Source organism: Mytilus galloprovincialis, chromosome 3, assembly GCF_965363235.1.
Source record: "Mytilus galloprovincialis chromosome 3, xbMytGall1.hap1.1, whole genome shotgun sequence".
In the NCBI taxonomy this organism is placed as follows: Eukaryota; Metazoa; Mollusca; class Bivalvia; order Mytilida; family Mytilidae; genus Mytilus; species Mytilus galloprovincialis.
Window position 1 is genome coordinate 16,320,696 of NC_134840.1, and position 23,292 is coordinate 16,343,987.

At 31.9% G+C, this 23,292-nt stretch overlaps 1 protein-coding gene across 1 annotated transcript in view; it reads right to left on the reverse strand.

Annotated features, from left to right (window-relative positions):
• The window catches only part of LOC143067267 (muscleblind-like protein 1), a 123,963-nt gene extending 100,671 nt beyond the window's left edge, over positions 1 to 23,292 (reverse strand). The window contains exons 1-2 of the mRNA XM_076240377.1: positions 23,251 to 23,292; positions 435 to 518 (exon numbers count right to left, since the gene is read on the reverse strand). The gene's annotated coding sequence lies outside the window, so the exon portion shown is untranslated. The remainder of the gene's footprint in view (positions 1 to 434; positions 519 to 23,250) is intronic.

Below are 23,292 nucleotides of genomic sequence, written 5' to 3' on the forward strand. Positions count from 1 at the left end.
TCCAGACTGAAAAAAATATTTTCTTTGTTCTTTAATCTTCTAATTTCATCTGTCTTTTAAATATTCTTCAATCTTGTTCAATGTATTAAAACAGAATGAAAACCATATAATCTTATTCAAATAAAAAACATGCATTTAATATCTGAAGTACAATATGTGCATCAAACAATCAATTAAATTCTTGTCATATATTATATCATATGATTATTTGTTTTCACGGCAGGAAATGCTCACATTTCACCTAACTTCTCAAGTTATTATTTTGATTTTGTTTTCCACAAATTAAAAATATTTCAGTTTTGGTTTTTCAGACATGATCAGATGGATCAACAGATTATGCATAATCAGCGTCTGCGTTTATAAGTGATCAACTTAAAATAAGTTCTATTTTGAAAATCATACCACATATCTCAATTTCTTAAAAACAAATTTACCTTTAATTGTAACTTCTACGTATATCTTTCACTCTAAAGGTATGCAATAGTTTAACAGTATACAGCATCCAGCTACTTCAGAACCTGTATAAGGAAAAAGGAAATCCGTCAGTAAAATTATCACTTCCTTGCACAACAAGGCAGGAATTTATTTACAAATTTCAAGAGTTATTTCCTTTTGCATAAAATTAATCGACCAGTTGATCATTGTCGATGTTACAGGGTGACATGTACAGATCAAATGCAAATGATAAGAAAAAGTTGCAGAAAATAAGTTTAAATTTCAAATTCTGTCATCGATCGCCAACACTTTATTTTTTTAACATAAAATGCAACAAATTTGGTCTAGACAATCACATTGAGTCTGATTATATAAATCAAAGTGTTAATGTGCGTTAGTGGTCTACCAACGTTGCCAGGTAACTACGAAAAATGTCAGAGGAGGGGTTCTTTAAACCCTTTTAACCCCTACTCAAAGAATAAAAAAATCATACAAGGTAGGAAATAGTTTTCACCAAACATCAATTTTCAATTAATGTTGTGTGTTTTTTTTTTTCTAAATTCCAGTATCGACCATTTGGACAAACGGTAAATAACCAAATTTGACTGCATGCATTGGAATGGATGTTCTCACTTAAGCCTTTCTTTTGAAATCTAAAGCTTTGTACTTATACGTTACAGTACACAATTAAGACAACAAAAGATCAGTATACCTCTTGTTTACAGTAGTAATCTTAGCAGCAAGACAAAATATTATACATTACTCATTTCTTGTAAGTACAATATGTACATTTATTATCAATTCAATATTAACCATTCAACATCATTTGATTATGTCTTAAGTGGCAGGAAATGATATCTAATGCTTAGAGAATCATGTTCTCATAACCTTGATTAATCATGTAGAAAAACACATAGTACATTTCAATATGAATAGATGATGGTACCCTTTCCACTAAAACAAACATCAGTTACAGTTAACCTGAACATCAGATGATTCCAAATCACAAACCACATACAGAACTTTAAATCTGCTTACTAAACATTTTTGGCAATACATGGCCTTTGTGGATTATTCTGACATTATATTAAAAAGGTTTGAAAATTTGAGAACTCTAAATTTTTGTGCACAGTGTAATGAGAAATATTGCAGCATCAGAAATTTTTAATGACAACCCATATATACAAAACATGACATTAACACACACGAAAAAAACTGTCATAGATGCTGAAATGATATTTCAAAGGTAAAAAAAAATCTCTCAAATTGATGTCATGGTCAAATCAATGCTGTCTTGAACATTTGCTTTCCTGTAATGACATAAAACAAGTTGAATTGTGAGCTACAGCTCATAAATGATACCACACTTAAGTTATAGGAAGTTGAGAATTGATGGATGGGAAAGGCATGAAACGGGGTATAAGCATGCTCACAAATGATTTCAAATTTCAGATTAAAGCCTTAATTGGTTGTTCCTGGGAAAATTTGGTGACAACAATTTCATAAATAGCCATAATGGGCAAGAATATAAACAGTTTCATAAATGGCAATTTTGGGGTAGGTATTTAAAGGGATAGTAGCTACGATTTTGACAAAATTATGAACAAGTTTTAAAGCTGCTAAAATCAAAGATATGTACTAAATATAAGCAATAAGATCGCTAGAATGTTTTCATAAACTACAGAAGTGTTAATAATTGATAATTCATATCGCGTTGTGTGCCTTTTCATCTCATTAATTATGCATCGGGTTTACTTCCCGAACTTTGCCGACATAGCGAGTGAGCTAACCAAGATATATATAGATACGAACACGTGCTTTTTGTTTTCTTGCATATTTGATAATTACGCTTTATTAAACGTACATATTTGACGCCATTTATCAAATTATGTAAATAAAAAGTATAACAAATACCGGCATATTATTCCAACCAAGATTCTCCAACAATGGCGATAATGTATACACGTGTTTGTATGTTTGTGTGTTAAATCGGGGCCTCCATGAAGGGGTACACTTGAAGAATAATACTAAAGTTTAGGAAGTTGATTTCTAATTTCTTATAAGGTGGGAGATTACTGCCCGTAAATTTGTAAACATATTTTTGACAATTGTGAACATGTTCAGATTTTTTTTCATGTGATCTGGAAAATTTAAGAAATGTAAACATTACGCAAACCGTCGGCTACTTCTGTTTGACTTTGCCATCGTCGCAGGTGTTTTGAGTGATTTTAATGACCGATCTCATCGACGTTTTTTTATTTTTAATTTACAATAACTTGTCTGCACCTCTTTTTTGTTTCTTTTCTCGCTGAAACTGTAAATTCGCGTTCCATTTCCACGATAACATTCCCCTGTTCGACCATTTTCCCTTCGAGGCACAATGTGCGATTGTGCATTGGGAACTGAAGAGTAAAAGTCATGTGAATAAGAGTTGGGCTTAACATCGAATTATTATCTATAGATAATAAATAAATGTAGGTGTTAAACGTTAAAAAGCTTCTAAATGCTTAATGAAACGTAACCTGTAATTGTTTTAATCATAATTATTTTACTTTTTGTTCAAAATCCGGCATATAGATTAAAAAAGTAATTTTAATGAAAATCGTAGCTACTATCCGTTTAAGATGATTTCATAAATAGCCATTTTGGGTAGAAATATAAGATAATTTCATACATGGCCATTTTGGGTAAGAATATGAAAGTATTCTGAAAATACACATAAGAAATGTATTCTAACATGCAGCTAGTTATAAAATTTCAGCAAGCTCTGATTAGTGATTTTCTAGAAAAGTGTGACTAAAATTTGAAATAACCTTGCTTCCTTCAGAGCAGGGTTAAAATACATAATTTCTGAAGCATAAATCCAATCTAAAATGAGTTTTAATGAATTCAATGCCAAGTGACATAGATATCTGTCAGACAGACATGATATGCTCCAAGGTTTGAAAAAAAAATCAAGGGCTTTTAAAGCAAAATCATTTTATTTCAAGTTCTATCATATGAAAATGATTTAATGTAATCTATGCCTTATTACTTTTATGTTTTCTAGATCCATCATTTAAAAATACTTCTCTCAGGTTGGTGATATATCCTTTCATATTGTATCCTAATTTAAATTGATTTTTTTTTAGTCAGTTAACTTTCTATAAAATTATTGAGCAAGTCAATTATATGATACCTTTTAATAACAGGAAATAAACCAGATTATTTTATATAAATTATTTTGTAACAAATAAAAAGTTTATCACTTTTGTACTTATCCCAGCTAAACAAGTTCTGGATGGATGATAAACATATCACTCAATGGTATTAGGCAAAATTCAATACACAAAACCTTGACCCTCAATGATCAAACAAGATAACCTTTTATGGTATATCTAATTACCAATCTTGCCTCAAAGTAATAAAAGTACATGAAAAAGTTTCTGCATTTATCAATGTAATTTATAAATGAAAAACAAATACTGTTACATGCCTCATGTGCATTATAGTCTTTTACTCTCCAGTAAAGATAAAAAAAGAGATAAAAAAAAAACACAAAAAAAAAACTACTTAATATGCATCAACCATGTCAACTGGAATTTAAAATGACTGAAAATATCACACCTTGCACCAAGAATGATATCAAACAAAGTTTAAAATATTTCACAAAAAAAAAAAAAAAATTATTGTGAATAGCAAAAAAGTAGAAAATAAAAGGATGTCACCTGACAGTGACTATGCTGAAAGTTACATAAAATTATAACAAGGAGTGAGCTGTCAAATTGAAAACAAACTAGTTTTTTTTCTGTAATTTGAAATGGCTTTTTTATGCTATTTTTTTTAGGAAACTTATATGCTAATTTTCCAATCCATCAAGACAAAAAATGAAAATTGGCAATATCAAACTTGATCACCATTTTGTTAAAATAACAGGATATTAAAATTTTAAAAGCATTATGGTAGAACAGTTGATAAATAACTGCTTGAAAAAGAACATATGGTGCAAATTTTCAATAAAACAAGGACCATAACTCTTGCAAAAATGAAAATCTTCAATATACAATTTGAACACCTTCTTTAATCATGCAAAAGCAGCTTAAATTAGAAGAGCAGATTTTGAAACAATTCATTAGCAATTTCACAGACACTCCCGTACATGAAGGACCATAACTCATGGAATGCAAAAGTGAAATACATTAATACTGAACTGTATCTAAAAAAAATAATAACCAGTAACAACATAAAGTGCCATTTTCCAAAATAACAAAGACTTCTTTTAAAGTATGATGTAATATTTAGAAAATGTCGAATTCTCAGAAGTGAAAGTGAAAGTAGGTGATTTTTTTGCGGTGACTTCATTCTCATTGTCTTTGTCTGATACCCTGTGAATTCATTGATTTAAAACTAAGCCTTTCACAAGCTGTAATAGAAGATCTTTTATTGTCTAATTTTATGAAAAACTTCCAGTCATGCAACTGTAGATCAACTGCATCATTACAGTTTTTGTTTTTTACTTCATGTTTATAATTCATCTCACAGAGCATTACGGGGTACATGGGTTTGTAGCAGTGTTGCAGTGGGCATGGGAAGTTTAATATGCTTTTATTGGTTTCAGAGAATTGTCAGCAAACTATTTCCCAAACAAATTAACTTAGGACCTCATTTCAAGATTTTGTGGCATACTGCTCTAATGTTTCTTCCACAAGAAAAGTAAAAAATATTGACTCTACACAACTAACAGTTCAAGTCAGGCCAAGAGCAACTTATCTCTGTATCCCATTCATATACCGGTATATATATATATTAAACTTAGGTAAAATATTATTAAATTATAAAGGCAAAATGAAAAGAACACAAAAATGGTGATAGACCTCATTTTCTTGAGATAATATTTTATAAAGTTGACTGTATATTACCTTATTAAAATTAAATGATATAATAATCCAAACTTTGCAAAAAATATATGTTATGATGATATCTGTGTAGAAGATAATGTAAAAAAACAAATTTTTCAAATAAAATATGAAAAGAAAGCTCTATAAAGTTATAATGTGCATTCAGAAAATAAAAAGAATAAAATTGGGTTACAGACATCATTTTCTTGCTACAAAAAAAGTTGTTATAAATTGTATATTATCAATTCAATTAAATTACCTGATTTATCTCCCCTTTAATCAAATGGCTTAGTTAAAAAAAATAATGAAAAGAACAAGAAAATATATATGTATTTGTAAAAACTGTCAAATCAATAAGATAAAACACACTTTTATATTCTTGCAGATGGAAAAAGTTTTAAAATGAATTGCATTACTCTATAAAAATTTGCAAAATTTATTTAAGATCTACAGTTTTTTCCAGCTTTTTAACAATCCATTAGACATCAGAACAGTTATTTAGGAGTGCATTTCTTTTAGATCCTCATTCCATTCAGTCACGTCTCAGTCATTACAGCTGAACGGACGTTCTGGGCCAGCTCTCCTTTACCCGCTGTCTTCGATGAGGGTTTACAGTTAGATAATCAACGACTTACTACTTTAGATGACAGTAACCAATCCAACACCGTACAGTAAACGCAATGGTTGAGCCGCCCCGCGTTAACATGCACTCCAAAACCATTGTATCATGGGGAGTGTTATGCCAATTAATGTCCGAGGGATGTATCCTAGGTGTTGGGTGATTGACCTTCATTTCACTGCCTCAGGGCTTTGGTCCTGATAACGCTTCCTGTCATCTTTAGAACTACGTCCACGACTCATCTACCAGTACTCCATCATCGAGGTTAGCGGGCTGCCAAGCTGACCAAACTGGCCCTGAAAGCAGCCGTTGTGAAGAAATAACATCAAATTAGTCAACATATCAAACCAAAACAACTCACAAAACCAAGATGGCGACCTCCAAAATGGCGACCACCACTCGTTCCTGACCGATGGCAAAATTATTCAAACGCTCACCAAACGCCTTCGGGCACCAAGCCGACCGTGCAAGGGCTGTATAGCCAGTCAAGGTCGTTAAAAACTTCCATTTGTTGTCTTTTAGATAATGAATTCAGTTTAAAATAATCTCACCTGCTCTATTTCAAAAAGATTTTTACAGTATAGTGAACTACTAGTTAGACAAATAATGCCAAATTTATAGAAACTTCTACCAGCTCTACTCTAACTCAAAATATTGACAATTCTGTGTAAAAGGGGTCTCAAATTCAGTTTGACAGCTTCAGAAGAAAATTTGACCTTTTTGAACTGGACTACATTGGTAGACAACGAAAACCAAAGGACAATAACTGTGTCCTTGGACCATACTATAACATTTTCATAATTAATGTACTGTAGTAACATATATGATCAGGATATACACAGTAGTGACTGTATAAATGCTCTATTGTTGACAGAGCAAGATACATTCACAAATGTATAATGTATATCAATAAAATATGTTGACAAAACAATGAATTCTCCTCATTAATCCAACCCAAGAGTATAAAAATTCAAAAGATATAATCATTAATTTATTCAACATGATGTTGCATTTTATGTATCTGATTCAAGTCAGCTGCAGCTAATTCACATTCCACATCATGGATATGGTACTCTCAATTCTACCAAATATAAATGACAAGTTTCGTATGGCAGCTTCTATCTAAGAAATCTAAATATGTTCCATGTTATATCATTTCAATGAATTCTGTAAGTTAAAGATATGAAAAAAAACAGCATATTCAAATCTAACAATTTTATTATTGCTTTTTATTTCTATTTTCCGGCTATGACTCACTCTTGGCTGTTTACTTGCAGTTTCACTTGGCCAGGAAGTGAAACCAGAATGCTTTCTTTACAAATCTTCCTTTTTTTCAAATCTTTCTTTTTTTTAAATCATGTTTACATTGACATCTCTAAACACTATGATATAATACTGAATATTAATGAGATAACTTTTGCATCAAATTTATTTTAATGATCATTCCATATTCAGAACATGTTTATAAAAGAAGGTTTTCTATTTAAATAAATAAATGTTTTGTAAACAAGTTCTACAGACAATAAAACAGATACCAAACAAAATAATTTATATCAAATATTAGATCATCTTGTATAAAATAGTCCTTTACACTTACTTGAATAGGAAATTTTAAATTACTGTTCAAATAAATCTTTTTAAATCAGTTGTTGGATAACTATCTTTTCATATAAAGATAATTATATGCATCTCACCATTTAAACTTGTCCATTAAAATATAATTTTTGAAGTATCTTGTATAGACAATATAAACCATAAAGGCTATCTGGTGTATTTTATTCTATATATCATCAGTAATTGATGCATATTCTAGTTGCAACAAAAATACTAAGTTACACTTAACAAAAAATAGATATAAAAGATCAATACAGGGACATCGTCTGAAGTTCAATATAGTAAAAAAAACTTTAGTTACATAGGGTTTTCAAGCCCTGCTAACACATCCCCTCCCCACCCTCTAAAATAAACAATCAAACAATTGAACAAACTAAGTTTGAATTTTCTGAATAAAAAAAAATGCATGGGCAATTTATATTTCAATTAACTCACAGATTGACACAGATAAATGTCTCATCTGTTTGCAGTCTTAATAGTATTATAAATGCAAAAGTTGACATAAAAAAATAACAACACTTTGCATACTCTCAATGTCAGAAGACTATGACTGAGAGGGCAGGGCCAATGATCTCTGATATTTTCTTCTTATTTGAGTTTGGGCTGCTGTCTCATTGATGTTTACCACACCCCTTTTATTTATCATAAAGTTGTTCATTACTTTCTATAGAAAACTATACCAAGACTGAACACCCCTGGTGTAACGTTGAAATGATACAATATTGTCAACCAACAATAACCTCTTTGGACCTGAAGGCTGGAACCCCTAGGTGAACATAGTCATCATTATACATGTAACAAATTATATCGTGGAACCACTAGTAGACCACCTGCAAACATACATGTATTATCAATCTACTGTATTATTGCCAATTAGTCAAGTTATTTCTGACATCTTGAAGACAAACCATAATTACAGGTGCAGAACACAGCTTAAGTACATGTATTAACTTCTTTCAACAGTTTTATTTCAATAGTTTTAAAACAGAAATTCATTGTAATAATTTTTTTTTCCAAGTGGACATTGCTGGGACAAAAACTTCTGCAATATGTATACACCATGACTGAAGATTAAAACCAGAGGCTCTAAAGAGCCTGTGTCGCTCACCTTGGTCTTGTGCATATTAAACAATGGACACGGATAAATTCATGACATAATTGTGTTTCGGTGATAGTGATGTGTTTGTAGATCTTACTTTACTGAACATTCTTGTTGCTACAATTATCTCTATCTATAATGAACTTGGCCCAGTAATTACAGTGGAAAATATTTTCTAAAAATTTACAAAAATTGATGAACTAGAGGCTCTCAAGAGCCTGTGTTGCTCACCTTGGTCTATGTGCATATTAAACAATGGACACAGATAAATTCATGACATAATTGTGTTTTGGTGAAGGTGATGTGTTTGTAGATCTTACTTTACTGAACATTCTTGTTGGTACAATTATCTCTATCTATAATGAACTTGGCCCAGTAATTACAGTGGAAAATATTTTCTAAAAATTTACAAAAATTTATGAAAAATGCTAAAAATTAACTATAAAGGGCAATAACTCCTTAAGGGGTCAATTGACTATTTTGGTCATGAAAACTTATTTGTAGATCTTGTTTTGCTGAAAATTATTGCTGTTTACAGTTTATCTCTATCTAAAATAATATTCAAGATAATAACAAACTAGAGGCTCTAAAGAGCCTGTGTCACTCACCTTGGTCTATGTGAATATTAAACAAAGGACGCAGATGGATTCATGACAAAATTGTGTTTTGGTGATGGTAATGTGTTTGTAAATCTTACTTTACTGAACATTCTTGCTGCTTACAATTATCTCTATCTATAATGAACTTGGCCCAGTAGTTTCAGAGGAGAAGATTTTTGTAAAAGATAACTTAAGATTTACGAAAAATGGTTCAAATTTGACTATAAAGGGCAATAACTCCTAAAAGGGTCAACTGACCATTTCAGTCATTTTGACTTATTTGTAAATCTTACTTTGCTGAACATTATTGCTGTTTACAGTTTATCTCTATCTATAATAATATTCAAGATAATAACCAAAAACAGCAAAATTTTCTTAAAATTACCAATTCAGGGGCAGCAACCCAACAACAGGTTGTCAGATTCATCTTTAAATTTCAGGGCAGATAGATCTTGACCTGATAATCAATTTTACTTCATGTCAGATTTGCTCTAAATGCTTTGGTTTTTGAGTTATAAGCCAAAAACTGAATTTTACCCCTATGTTCTATTTTTAGCTGTGGTAGCCATCTTGGTTGGTTGGCCGGGTCACGCCACTTGTTTTTTAAACAAGATACCCCAATTGAGATTGTGGCCAAGTTTGGTTGAATTTGGCCCAGTAGTTTCAGAGGAGAAGATTTTTGTAAAAGATTACTAAGATTTACGAAAAATGGTTAAAAATTGACTATAAAGGGCAATAACTCCTAAAGCGGTCAACTGACCATTTCGGTCATGTTGACTTATTTGTAAATCTTACTTTGCTGAACATTATTGCTGTTTACAGTTTATCTCTATCTATAATAATAATCCAGATATTAACCATAAACAGCAAAATTTCCTTAAAATGACCAATTCAGGGGCAGCAACCCAACAACAGGTTGTCTGATTCATCTGAAAATTGCAGGGCAGATAGATCTTCACCTGATAAACAATTTAACCCCATGTCAGATTTGCTCTAAATGCTTTGATTTTTGAGTTATAAGCCAAAAACTGCATTTTACCCCTATGTTCTATTTTTAGCCATGGTGGCCATCTTGGTTGGTTGGCCGGGTCACGCCACACATTTTTTAAACTAGATACCCCAATGATGATTGTGGCCAAGTTTGGTTTGATTTGGCCCAGTAGTTTCAGAGGAGAAGATTTTTGTAAAAGTTAACAACGACGACGGACGCTGGACGCCGGATGCAAAGTGATGGGAAAAGCTCACTTGGCCCTTGGGGCCAGGTGAGCTAAAAAAACAATTAAAAATATATATTTAAAGAAATTACATGTATAATCATTTATGCAAATTCAACAAAAATTGATTGAGACTTTTTTAGGTTCTGTCTCAATTTTTACTGATTTAAATGTATATGTACCACAGAAGTACAGCTGACATGTTAATTTCTTTTGATCACTGATACAGATCCTATTTATTCCTATCATTTATCCATTTGTAACATTTTTTATTGATATCAATATGCCTCAATTCAATAATTTTATAAATTACAAGCAACATGAGCAATAGATCACTAATATTTTTATGTTTTGTCTGCCATAACCTATAATAAATACAAAAAACTTCAGGCTGATATAAATTATTATTGCCTGGAGAACACATTGTCAATGCAGACATAATATGTTATCTAGCATATCAGACACAGAAGCTGCAGATAAGCACTGATATAAGAATGATAACTGTGCCATGGTCACACGTTCCATACATGAAAGTATAATCTTCACAGGAATATTACACTATAGTCATATGAAGAAAATATACAAGGATTCAAGCAGAGAACTACATATACCAGTAATTTACAAGCTTGTTAAATTTTACAAAATATTGGTGGTTTTTACCAACAGAAAATGTCTTTCTTGGTTTATGCTTGCTTAAAGCAGTGTCTGGATCTTGGTATTCTTAGACTTTTTAAGTCTTTGTACCCTTAATTAATGTCATTGAAACCATAATAAATGAGGCTTCACTTGATTCCACTTTTGTTAGAATTTCTACCAAAGCAGACAATATATTTGTACCAAAGCAGACATGAATTCAAAAGACAGAATTATAAGACGGATTTGCAAATGAAATTACTGGTAGAGGCTTGGAGGCAATTTAAGCCTAGCGTGTGTAATATTACGTAATCCCCGATAATCAATAAAGTGTTGTAATAAGTTAATTCAGGACACCATTTTCCCCTGAAGCAATTCCGTTTAATACAAACCTAATAGGAAGACCGCCTCAATGTTTCTGTAGCTATGATCAATTTTTATTGCAACACAATAGTATTAAGTCTTTGTGACACAAAATTACAAAAACTTGGTTCCTAAATTATCTGCTTGCTTATTTTTTCAATCCAAAATAGATTTTCTGACCGTCTGTTGCCAAGCATGTTTAATATGGGATGAAAGAAACCTTTTAAATTAAAATATGACTTGAGTGACATCACACCTTTTAAATTAACTTAACATGCAGACAAAATGTGCTTAATCAACTTCAGTGTAAATCAGTTTTACATTTTCAAGGCTTCTTTTTAATACACCTTCGTCTTTTATTTCGGTACAAATCAATCAATCAATCCTTTACATTCATCCTGTTTAAAATAGACAAATTTTTCAAACTAAAATGTTGCTAGTTTTTCAAGGATTTCAAACCTGTTCCCATTATTAAGAGGGAATTGTTCTAGGTAATGGTAAATCAAAGAAGACTTTTATTTCCCTCAATACCAAAAGCAGTAATATTTTTTTCTATACAATTTGATTATGACCTCTAGATACTTTTTTTGTTATTTGTATGGTTGGATTGCTGTCTTATTGAACAAACATTACCTTTTTATAAGAAAGGAAAGTACTGGAATAAATTAAAATGTGTAAGAAAAAAATATTTTTTCTAGGTGAGAGAGAAAAAATGTCCACTAGATTTGATATAAGAATTTTCTCCAAAAATCCTCACTGAAAATCTGTATTATGAAAGCCCAAAAGAAAAAATATATTTTTAAAATTTTGTTTTGGTATTAAATGCAATATTTAAATTCAAGTTGTTGGGGTTATTTAATAACTGAACACTTAACACAAGGAAACATTGTGCCTAACATTTCTTTTATCCATGCATCTTCTTCCTGCTGCTTAGTGTGTCAAGTATTTCTTATATTGAACAATAATGTGTAAATAATGCTTGAAAGTTTCCAACTCCAAATATCATAAATATGTTGTTTGTTAAGTTTGCTTCTTTTCATGTTTAATAAGTTATTCTATTATTTGTTTGTGTTATACTCAGTAATGTCACCAATATGGAATTGAATATCATGACATAATTTCTCACTCATAGTTATTGCCCTTTTCAAACTATTGACCATGTGTTGTTTGTCATACTAGTTGGATGTCGGTGTGGATTATTGTGCAGTCCTATATTTTTGTTTAACTTATGTACCGTTACTATTGCATTAATTTCATGGCATCAATATTTGGTTTGTACTCTAACCTGACCTTCCTATTAGAAATTAACAGCTTTGTGCTGAACTCATAAAAAAGAAGATGTGGTATCATTGGCAATAAGACGACTCTCCACAAGAGATCAAATGACACAGTAATTACAACTATAGGTCACCATACGGCCTTAAACATATTTGTTTTTTTTATTAACAGGATACGAGTTTTCTCTTTTAAATTGTTATACATTTGTCATTTCAGGGCCTCATTAAAGCTTGCTGTGCTATATGAGTTTTGTTCATTGTTAAAGGCAGTGACGCACAGTTACTAATTTCTACGTCGTTTAATCTCTGGTGGGGAGTTGTCTATCTTCTTTTCTTTACATTTTTATATCTGACAAAAAAAAAATCACTTTTTATATCTGACAAACAAAATCACTAATAATCATAAAGAAAAAGAAGCACTTATTATCAATGAGCAAACCTATAAATAAGATTACTTCCACTAAGTAATTGAGTTATTCTTAGAATGCTGTTTTCAGTTTTTTTCTTATTCCATCTATTACAAAAAACATAAAAATATACCTACATGCCAAAGAAAAAATAGTACACAAACTAAATATAATCATCTAACTTATTGTTTGTTACCAAATTCATTAGATTGGAATTTAGCATTTATTTTTTTCTCAATATTATTATCTCTCAGTCAAACATGATGTATAGTGGAGATAATTGAAGCAATGACTTGAGATACTAAGAACAAACTCATTTATCTTGCCAACTTCTTTAAAAAAAATAATATCAAAATGTTTTACATTACATGGAATATGCAGAAAACATGTTTTTGCCTTATACCATTATTATTTGTCACTTTTTCAATGAACTAACTGTAACTATAAGCTTTATTTTGAAATTGAAGAAGTTGGAAGTGTATGCTACTGCTATAATTAACTGATGATACCCCAACATAGTATGCAAACAAGAAGTTGAAGAGTGTTGGATGTGAAAACTCCTAAAACAGTAAAACATTCTCCAATGATTTCTGGATACCAAGATGATTAACTACTAGGAAAGGTATAGAAAATTCATAAATGGTCATTAATTATGTTTAATAATACATAAAGATTCAATAAGCAAGAAGTTGGTGGGCAATTTGTAAATGCAACCTAACAGTAAAGCATGCGACAAAATGATCTGAATTAATTTGTAGTTCAGAAAAGTACAGAGAATTTCATGGTATGGATATAGATTTTTGGATAAACAGGGGGTAGAGTAACTCGAATAATTCAAGCCCTTTCCGTGTCCGATTTTCTCCCACAAGAGGGATTGAACTCCTTATGATCATTGGCAGCGTCGCCTGCTCTCTGGGAGCGAGAGCCAATTGGCGGCGATGAGGATAATGAGTCTGCGCAACTGTCTTGTAATTGTCTTACCAAACATGTGTGTTCAATTAACACAAATCCGATAATAATTAATTTAAACATCAATTAACATCAGTTTACATCATTTAACATCAATTAACATCCGGAACTCCTCCTTCTTTAGCTGCCAATTTAAATCAAAATTCCCATATTGCATAGTGGTTTAAATTTTCCGGTTGACGGTCTTGATTGAGGAAGACGTTCAGGCGTTAATGTAGCCTTCGTAGATCAGCGGAATATAACGACTGAATTATTCGGGTTAGGGGTAGAGCAGTATCCTCCTCTCCTTCTGAGCACGGCTCTACAAATCCTTTACAAAGCCACAAATGGCTAATTAATCAATTAAAGATTCTTATTTAGTAATTAAGATAGCATTTTATTAAAGAACCTTGTCAATTTTGCAGAAGCAATATGTGACACAAACACTAAATGTCTACATTAACTTAAAATTTGGACAACTTCAATAAAACATTGTAATTTAGAAGGTGATCTTAGTGTAATCTAGAAGGGTAACAAATTCTGCTTTAAATGTTGCTAAAATGTAAAAACAAATTATGTTTTTAAAGATTAAGAATCACTTGTAATCAATAAGCAGTCTTGTACTTTGATAAATTCTTAATTCCATCTACCTAAAATAAAACATGAAGATATAACATCAACATGCACCAGAAAAATATGAGAAAATGGGATCTTTTCTTTTAAAAACTGTTTTTTGTTGTCAATATTTGCCCCAAAATCTGGCCCATTTAGTTTCACATGTGTTAACAAAAAATAGAGCACTATCTCATTGTTTGTATTGTATTATGAAAAAAATTATTGATGTTGTAATGTTTATGCCCTTTGGGGCCCATAATTGGAAATAAAAAATATCTTATCTTATCTTATCTTATCTTATCATAGTGTTAATTACTCCGACCATATGAGTATATACCCATATGTTCATGACCATACGCATATGGTCCAAATACTCATATGTCCCGGAACATAAACATAAATTACTGCATAGTCACAAATTATTCTGATTGTCATGAAGAAATAACATAAAAAATTTGGTGCATACTGAATAAAGCGCATAGCATAAGGTGTGCACCACATTTTTTATGTTATTTCAAATAGAGAGAAAAAATATTACAGTCATTTCTAAAATTTAAACCGTAGAAAATCATGAAAAACGTTGATGAAATCATGGTCACATGACTAAATTATGTCTATGGGCTGATAACAAAATAACATCAGCCAATCAGAAGACGTGTTACATCCAAATTAAATTATATATATCAGATAGTAGAATTTAAGTTTTAATTACTGCAATACTCTCGCCATGCTCACAGACATACAATTCTCATCAAAGGGGCTAGCTAGGAGATATAGAAACAAGAGCTGTCAAAATGACAGTAAACCGGATTCTTTAACATTTATTTGTGTTCTGGCATTTATCAATATTACAAGGACCAAAACTCCTAATAGGTAAAATTTATGATTATCAATATCAAACTTGACTTCCATGTTGTCAACAATAACAACATATAAACTAGATAGAAAATGACCCTCTAGCAGGACAAACTGTGTCCCCTTAATGAATAAAGTAAGAAAAAATTACTAAGTCCACCTACCTAGGATTTTGAAAATATCTAACAAGAGTGCACATGCTGAAATGTCTCGCCTTCTATACTAATCATTGATATTATGTTGATAGTCTTAAGTATAAATCTAAGCTTTATTACAACTGTCACATAAACTTTACATTAACCAAGATAACTAAACAAAGACCAATGAACCTTGAAAAAGAGGTCCAGGTCAGATGAACCATGCCAGGCAGACAGGTACAGCTAACAATGCTTCTATACAACATATATAGTTGACACATTACTTATAGTTTAAGAAAAATAGACCAAAACACAAAAACTTAACACTGTGCAATGAACCGTGAAAATGAGGTCACGGTTAAATAAAACCTGCTCGACTGACATAAAGATCATAAAATATTTCCATACACCAAATATAGTTGACCTATGGCATATAGCATTAGATAAAAAGACCAAAACTCAAAAACTTAACTTTGACCACTGAACCATGAAAATGAGGTCAAGGTCACATGACATCTGCCCGCTAGACATGTACACTTAACAATCATTCCATACAACAAATATAGTAGACCTATTGCATATGGTATGAGAAAAACAGACCAAAACACAAAAATTTAACTATAACCACTGAACCATGAAAATGAGGTCAAGGTCAGATGACACCTGCCAGTTGGGCATGTACACCTTACAGTCCTTCCATACACCGAATATACTAGCCATATTGCTTATAGTATCTGAGATATGGACTTGACCACCAAAACTTAACCTTGTTCACTGATCCATGAAATGAGGTCGAGGTCAAGTGAAAACTGTCTGACGGGCATGAGGACCTTGCAAGGTACGCACACATCAAATATAGTTATCCTATTACTTATAATAAGAGAGAATTCAACATTACAAAAAATTTGAACTTTTTTTTCAAGTGGTCACTGAACCATGAAAATGAGGTCAAGGACATTGGACATGTGACTGACGGAAACTTCGTAACATGAAGCATCTATATACAAAGTATGAAGCATCCAGGTCTTCCACCTTCTAAAATATAAAGCTTTTAAGAAGTGAGCTAACGCCGCCGCCGTAGCCGCCGCCGTAGCCGCCGCCGTTGCCGCCGCCGGATCACTATCCCTATGTCGAGCTTTCTGCAACAAAAGTTGCAGGCTCGACAAAAACTAGAGGCTCTAAAGAGCCTGTGTCGCTCACCTTGGTCTTGTGCATATTAAACAATGGACACGGATAAATTCATGACATAATTGTGTTTTGGTGATAGTGATGTGTTTGTAGATCTTACTTTACTGAACATTCTTGTTGCTACAATTATCTCTATCTATAATGAACTTGGCCCAGTAATTACAGTGGAAAATATTTTCTAAAAATTTACAAAAAATTATGAAAAATGTTAAAAATTAACTATAAAGGGCAATAACTCCTTAAGGGGTCAATTGACTATTTTGGTCATGTAAACTTTTTTGTAGATCTTATTTTGCTGAACGTTATTGCTGTATACAGTTTATCTCTATCTATAATAATATTCAAGATAATAACAAAAAACGGCAAAATTTCCTTAAAATTACCAATTCAGGACAGTAACCTAACAACGGGTTGTCCGATCCATGTGAAAACATCAGGGCAGATAGATCTTGACCTGATAAACAATTAAACCCTGTCAGATTTTCTCTTAATGCTTCGGTTTTTGAGTTATAAGCCAAAAACTGCATTTTACCTCTATGTTCTATTATTAGCTGTGGCAGCCATTTTGGTTGATTGGCCAGGTCACGCCACACATTTTTTAAACAAGTTACCCCAATGATGATTGTGGCCAAGTTTAGTTTAATTTGTCCCAGTAGTTTCAGAGGAGAAGATTTTTGTAAAAGATTACTAAGATTTACGAAAAAATGGTTAAAAATTGACTATAAAGGGCAATAACTCCTTCAGGGGTCAACTGACCATTTTGGTCATGCTGACTTATTTGTAAATGTTACTTTGCTGAACATTATTGCTGTTTACAGTTTATCTCTATCTATAATAATATTCAAGATAATAACCAAAAACAGCAAAATTTCCTTAAAATTACCAATTCAGGGGCAGCAACCCAACAACAGGTTGTCCAATTCATCTGAAAATTTCAGGACAGATAGATCTAGACCTGATAAACACTTTTACCGCATGTCAGATTTGCTCTAAATGCTTTGGTTTTTGAGTTATAAGCCAAAAACTGCATTTTACCCCTATGTTCTATTTTTAGCCATGGCGGCCATCTAGGTTGGTTGGCCGGGTCACGCCACACATTTTTTAAACTAGATATCCCAAAGATGATTGTGGCCAAGTTTGGATTAATTTGACCCAGTAGTTTCAGAGGAGAAGATTTTTGTAAAAGATTACTAAGGTTTACGAAAAATGGTTAAAAATTGACTATAAAGGTCAATAACTCCTAAAGGGGTCAACTGACCATTTTGGTCATGTTGACTTATTTGTAAATCTTACTTTGCTGAACATTATTGCTGTTTACAGTTTATCTCTATCTATAATAATATTCAAGATAATAGCCAAAAACAGCAAAAATTCCCTAAAATTACCAGTTCAGGGACAGCAACCCAATAACGGGTTGTCGGATTCATCTGAAAATTTGAGGGCAGATAGATCTTGACCTGATAAACAATTTTACCCCGTCAGATTTGCTCTAAATTCTTTGGTTTTTGAGATATAAGCCAAAAACTGCATTTTACCCCTATGTTCTATTTTTAGCCATGGCGGCCATCTTGGTTGGTTGGCCGGGTCACGCCACACATTTTTTAAACTAGATACCCCAATGATGATTGTGGCCAAGTTTGGTTTAATTTGGCCCAGTAGTTTCAAAGGAGAAGATTTTTGTAAAAGTTAACGACGACGACGGACGACGGACGCCAAGTGATGGGAAAAGCTCACTTGGCCCTTTGGGCCAGGTGAGCTAAAAATGCTATAAGTTGACCTAAAGACATGTGAGAACTATTTCTGTCATAATTTTATTCAACAGTGTTGATTTTTACATCCCAATTAGACCAAAATAAGCAGTTTTGGCAAAATTTGACAAAATTGGCAGGATTTCAGCCAAATTTAAGACCAGGTAACATAGAGCAACGTGGTTGACTACCTAAATATTTAAGTTAGACATGTAAAATGTCATTACAAACGTTATTGTCACAGACTTGTTTTGTCGATGTATGTGCTCTAGGTTTCCTGTCCAAATATTCACTGGAAATTTACCCATTTTCATTCTATTTTCGTAGAAAATCACAATTAATACTATTTGTGACATCATGAATAAAACACAGGAACGTAAATTTTCAACAAAAAGACTTTTTTCCAATCTAGTCATTGTATTAGCTACGATTTATTGTGATATTGGTCAATAAATCCAAATTTGAAAATTAGGCTAAACTAGAGGCTCTAAAGAGCCTGTGTCGCTCACCTTGGTCTATGTGCATATTAAACAAAGGACACAAATGGATTCATGACAAAATTGTATTTTGGTGATGGTGATGTGTTTGAAGTTCTTACTTTACTGAACATTCTTGCTTCTTACAATTATATCTATAATGAACTTTGCCCATTAGTAACAGAGAAAAAAAAATTGACTATAAAGGGCAATAACTCCTTAAAGGGTCAATTGACCATTTATGTCATGTGGACTTATTTGTAGATCTTACTTTGATGAACATTATCGCTGTTTACAGTTTATCTCTATCTATAATAATATTCAAGATAATAACCAAAAACAGCAAAATTTCCTCAAAATGACCAATTCAGGGGCAGCAACCCAACAACGGGTTGACCGATTCATCTGAAAATTTCAGGGCAGATAGATCTTGACCTGATAAACATATTTACCCCATGTCAGATTTCCTCTAAATGCTTTGGTTTTTGAGTTATAAGCCAAAAACTGCATGTTCTATTTTTAGCCGTGGCGGCCATCTTGGTTGGTTGACCGGGTCACGCCACACATTTTTTAAACTAGATACCCCAAAGATGATTGTGGCCAACTTTGGATTAATTCGGCCCATTAGTTTCAGAGGAGAAGATTTTTGTAAAAGATAACTCAGATTTATGAAAAATGGTTAAAAATTGACTATAAAGGGCAATAACTCCTTAAGGGGTCAACTGACCATTTCGGTCATGTTGACTTATTTGTAAATCTAACTTTGCTGAACATTATTGCTGTTTACAGTTTATCTCTATCTATAATAATATTCAAGATAATAACCAAAAACGGCAAAATTTCCTCAAAATTACCAATTCAGGGTCAGCAACCCAACAACAGGTTGACCGATTCATCTGAAAATTTCAGGGCAGATAGATCTTGACCTGATGAACATTTTTACCCCACATCAGATTTCCTCTAAATGCTTTGGTTTTTGAGTTATAAGCCAAAAACTACATTTTACCCCTATGTTCTATTTTTAGCCGTGGCGGCCATTTTGGTTGGTTGACCGGGTCACGCCACACATTTTTTAAACTAGATACCCCAAAGATGATTGTGGCCAAGTTTGGATTAATTTGGCCCAGTAGTTTCAGAGGAGAAGATTTTTGTAAAAGATTACTTAGATTTATGAAAAATGGTTAAAAATTGACTATAAAGGGCAATAACTCCTAAAGGGGTCAACTGACCATTTCGGTCATGTTGACTTATTTGTAAATCTAACTTTGCCGAACATTATTGCTGTTTACAGTTTATCTCTATCTATAATAATATTCAAGATAATAACCAAAAACAGCAAAATTTCCTCAAAATGACCAATTCAGGGGCAGCAACCCAACAACGGGTTGACCGATTCATCTGAAAATTTCAGGGCAGATAGATCTTGACCTGATAAACATATTTACCCCATGTCAGATTTCCTCTAAATGCTTTGGTTTTTGAGTTATAAGCCAAAAACTGCATTTTACCCCTATGTTCTATTTTTAGCCGTGGCGGCCATCTTGGTTGGTTGACCGGGTCACACCACACATTTTTTGAACTAGATACCCCAATGATGATTGTGGCCAAGTTTGGTTCAATTTGGCCCAGTAGTTTCAGAGGAGAAGATTTTTGTAAAAGTTAACGACGACGGACGACGGACGCCGGACGCAAAGTGATGGGAAAAGCTCACTTGGCCCTTCGGGCCAGGTGAGCTAAAAATGAATGAATTGTATAGTTTTCAAATGGAAAGGCAATGAACTTGACCTCCATTTTGTTGTCAGTAACAACATATTAAAATTTTAAAAGGTTTGGTTGACTGATTCATGAGTAAATGCACGGACACGACATTTTTTAAACTTTCAAGAACCTTAACTCCTGAACGGTAAAAGTAAAAATCGTCATTATAAAACTTGACCTCCGTTATGTTGTCAGTAACAACATATTAAAATTTTAAAAGGTTTGGTTGAACGGTTCATGAGTAAATGCACGGACAACATTTGGTTGCCGCCCGCCCGCCCTTACATCCCCAAATCAATATGATTTTTTTTGTTTCAATCATTAAGGGATGTGAAATATAAAATAATAATTCACTTTTAGCAGTCAGTTAGGTTCAGTATTGTCAAAATAAACAAAGAAACATCACTAATCACACATGAATTATTCACTTGCAAGTGAATAAATTGAATTCTTTAAATCCATATTCATGTGAACATGTTTCATGTTCTGAAACCAACATGTTTCATGTTCTGAAACCAAAAGGTGACAGCTTTACAATGAATCCCTATTAACACAACAATTTCTGGATTAGGGGTTGTGTCCAAAGTAATATATGCTAAAAAAAATATCAGTCAAATATCACAACAAAACTGATGTAACAACAATTTTTTATATTAATGCATAATTCAGGGGTCATAACTTCAGTATTTGTAATAAGATGTGTGAAAAGGAAATAATTCTGTATTAATAGTTATATCACAACAATTCAAATTTGTATTTTGGCTATAAAAAAATACTTTATTTCAAGGGTCAATTTTAACCCCTCATTTTAAAGTATGAATGAATTGGTTGATACAAAGAATGAATGGATAAAATACTGATGCAATAATTACTAAACCCTTTCCCTCCCTTCCAACCTTTATTTATCACATGTGTAAACTAATTGGTACATGATAACTATTCTGGGGCATTATTGATACTGTTTATAAAAATAATTTTCTGATCACTGCCTTTACAATGTGTACTGCTGCGCAGTACAATTATACCTCTACTAACAGAAAATATATTTATATAATACAGAATCATGCTAAATAGGATAAATATTAAAATAAATCATTAGTTATACCTTCGGGAGATAGACTTTCTGGAAATATATGTTTGAAATCAATAAATAATTAATATAAATTTTAAAAGCAGAACTTTTTTTTCATGTTTTAATTCAGTTTTAATATTTTTGTGAATAGATTTTATCCACAGAATTAAAACTCCAATAAAATTTTAAACTTCAAAGAGAATAAATGTCATAATTACAACTGGAAACATTGAAATGAATCCCTATACAATTCAATTTATAAACAATACCATGCTTCAATAGTAGATATATGCAGGACTCTGGAGAAAACATGTATAGTTCAGGTAAAATTATGCATTTTGTTATATAAAAACAATTAGTGATATTTTTTTTTTTTACTATAGATGTGTATTGTATTCTCTTGCTTATGAGAACATCAGTGGCCTTTGGCTGTTCTTTGCTCTTTATTTAGGTAGTTGGTTCTTTGACATATTCCCTGCTTCCATTCTTAATTTTAATATGAAGATGATTCCATAAAAGTTTGCTGAAATTCAATGAAGTCTTAAAAAAAAAAAGAAGGTTATTGATGATTGAAAACCTTGGATCCTATACTGTATCAAAATCTTAACTATAAAAAAAAATTTAGCTTTTGATTGTGGTTTCTGTCAATTGTTTTGAAAAATTAAATGAAGCCTAAAAATCATTGTTGTCTAAAAAACACTTTACCACAGTCCAACCTAAATGTTGATGACACCAACAACAACATATAGGATTTCTTGTCACACTTATGGTGATTTTGTATTTGGGAAATATTATATCCTAAAATACATTTCTTTCTAGGACTTTCCCCCAAAAAAAGGTTGCAGAATACATTTGTACATGAATTACAAAATAACTAAATTCAAACAAAAGTATGCAGATACATAATCAGTTTTAAACAAACAAATTTACCATTACAATATGTCGCTACATTGACAACAACATGTTTATAATGATGGATGCCATTAATAGAAATATTGTTATTTCTTATTTTGGATAATTCTTCATCCAGTTAAACATCAAATAAATTCAAATTAATATTTGATGACAATTTAGCATACAAGGTTTTAATTTAATATTGATCCTTTAAACCATCAATTGATATTTTTTTTTAACAACGAAAACACATGTTGTAAACAATGAAATGGTCTGACACATTAAAAAACATGTTCCCCATGATATTCTTAGTTTTGGAACCAAAATACTGCTTATATATATATTTAAATGAAATATGAAGTTAAAACATGAGATAAACATGTGACTATGACCATAAATGTTACGTAATATTTGTCACTTACTTCTAGGTGTTCCCTCCTTCCTTTAGGATAGAGCCCATGTCA